Here is a 2,798-nt window from a genome sequence, read left to right on the forward strand (position 1 = left end):
GTAGGGGCGTCCTCCTACTGTGACTGTTGTTGTTGCTCTTGGTTTTGCTCTTGTTGTTGTTGTTGTTGTTGTTGCTATTGTTGGGAGATCATCACAAGTTTTTCCTCTAGCTTTCTGAAGCGTTCACCCATGCTTTCCTCTAATTCGACTTGCACCTATTGCTTGATGCTACTAACAATTTCCTGAGTCATGACTTCTGTGCTTCTTGGTTTAGGGCCAAGTAGTCCTCAATCCAATAGCTCCTCCAACACCACGCACACGACTTGGACAGTCTAGCCGACCTGTGGCTGCTACTAGGAGGTCCTCCCTACCTTGTGCAACAAATGTTCCTTGACTCTGTTGGTCAACCAAGTCATCATGCATATCATAATGAAGCTAGGCACATTAAAAAGTTTGTTACATATTTTTTTATGAACTATGGTAATCAGTTAAAAGTTTCCACTTATAATTCTCTAGGATATCTCCTGAGCAGACTGGGATGTAAACTGGCCATTGGACTTTGTCTGTGCAGCCTTCCACAATTCATGTCTGATTGGTGGAGGTGTTAGATCAGGTGACTCAAGACCTAACTCCTCAACGCGACGTTTTCTCATCTTTTTCTTTAATAACGCATAACCACCATGTGACAGTATGTGTGGTGTATCATTAAGCTTCTGCCTCTACTGGGCGGCTATCCTTTTCACCTATGAAAAAATGAAAATCATTAAGCATAAATCACAAATTAACATCTTATGTGACTAGAGCAAAATATTAAAAAACATACCTGCCACTTAGGAGTAAGTCTAGATTCTTTAAACTACACCCACTCCTCCTCAGTTATTTTATATTTTGTACAAGGAGTGTCATTCTGTTTAGAGCCAAAGACGTATTGACGTGTCATTCTCGTCTTGAAGTCCCTCCATCGGACTGCAATGTGGGATAAAATCTTCTTCCTTATCTTCTCATCATTAGGGATATTCCAATTTTCCTGTTACAAAAAAAATTAATGTTAAAGCATGACAACAAAAATAAGTCAATGATGGAAGTAAAACATCTTAAACATACCAAAATATCCTGCCATAGTAGATTTTTGTCAACTTGTGGGACATCATCCCAAAAGGTAGCGACAATAGGGACATGTGGTTTTGCCATCACGCCCAAGGAACTTTTGAACGATGTTGCATGTGCCCCAATAGGCACAAATGTTCGGGGATCAAACTCCACCGCACTAGTTTCTCATTAACCCGATGGGATGTGACATCAGGCATCCGAGTCACAGATCTACCCCCTCCTCCCGTCGAACCTGATCCAAAGCTCGTCATACCTATGTACAAAGTGTTAGTACATTATAGTTAGAACAGACAAAATAAATAAATTGTATAAGTAATTAAAACAATGCTAAGACACCTATTTATCCCATATGCCTTTGTTGTGATCACATCGAGTTGCATGTATTTCATCGGGTACATCATCGACCTTATTTTCAATGGTTCTTGATGAGAAGGAGCTTGTCTCAAGTATATCTAGAGAGTCTTCATCATCAGTTGTGTGCATGGCTCTACCTTCCAATACCACTGACCATTTATGATTCAATGGGTCAGTGACATAGAATAATTGTCTTGCTTGACTAGCCGTAATAAATGGTTCATCCGTGTAAATCATTTTGTTAAGATCCACCAAAGTGAATCCGACATCTTCTGTCACCACACCAGAATTACTGTCAACCCATTTACAGTTGAAAACTGGAACTCTAAAAGTGACATAATCAATTTCCCTAATTTCTTGTATTATTCCAAAATAACTGATTGATGTTGTAATTGGACTCTTATCCTTAGAACTAGAAAAGTGTACAGCCTCAGCTTGTAGGGTAACTCCACTATTTTGAACTCTACTTTTATCGTCTTCCTCCTTTGGATAGAACAAGTAATTGTTTATGTAATAGCCGCCGAAAGTGATCACATTAGTGTTAGGTCCACGAGCTAGTCTCAATAGATTTTCAGAAACATTCGGAGTCACATAAATCTTTTTCTTAAACCAAGCTAAAAGGGATTTGTTATGTTCATTAAGTGTCCCTTTTCACTCATACGTGGATGTGCTGACTTAATTTCATCAATGTGTTGTGAAATGTAAGGAATAACATCCTCTGTGTTGTTTAAAATGTACAAATGTGCTTGATTAACTTCTTTTCCACTAACACTTTCAATCCTTACTACTCGAACTCCCTTTCCTTCACGTATGTTTTCATGTCTTTTCTTTGGAAGTCCTATTGGGTCACAACATGGCATATAACTTGAGCAGAATTCAATGGCTTCCTCTACAATGTAGCGCTCTATAATCGAAGCTTTCGGTCTCAATTGATTCTTAAAATATCCCTTTAAGATCTTCATGTATCTTTCAACCGGGTACATCCACCTCAAGAAAACCGACCCACATATTCGAATCTCTCTCACTAGATGGACAATCAAATGAACCTTGATATTAAAAAATGAGGGTGGAAAATACATTTCCAATTGGCACAATAGTCTGGTGGCCTCATTTTTCAAATCATCTAACTATCGAGGATCAACAACTTTCTTGCAAATGACATTGAAAAACAAACTCAAACGTGTGAGAATACCTGTAACAGAGGCAGGTAATATGGCTCAAATAGCTACTAGTAAAAGTTGTTGCATTAAGACATGACAATCGTGAGACTTTAAACCAACCAACTTCAAATCTTTCACAGAAACAAGGCTACTAATATTCGACGAATAACCTTGTGGAACCTTCACACTATGTAAACAAATAGTGAGACTGTGTTTTGTTTTTACATTCAATAA

General features: G+C 38.3%; 2 pseudogenes; both read right to left on the reverse strand.

Annotated features, from left to right (window-relative positions):
• Window positions 1-452: 452 nt before the first annotated feature.
• LOC148198432 (uncharacterized) lies at window positions 453-1,301 on the reverse strand (annotated as a pseudogene).
• Window positions 1,302-1,386: 85 nt separating this feature from the next.
• On the reverse strand, window positions 1,387-2,483 carry LOC148198433 (uncharacterized; annotated as a pseudogene).
• Between the last annotated feature and the right edge of the window lie 315 nt (window positions 2,484-2,798).

The sequence above is a fragment of the Vigna umbellata genome, chromosome 5, assembly GCF_029865625.1.
Source record: "Vigna umbellata cultivar VRB3 chromosome 5, Vumbellata_1.0, whole genome shotgun sequence".
Classification (NCBI taxonomy): domain Eukaryota; kingdom Viridiplantae; phylum Streptophyta; class Magnoliopsida; order Fabales; family Fabaceae; genus Vigna; species Vigna umbellata.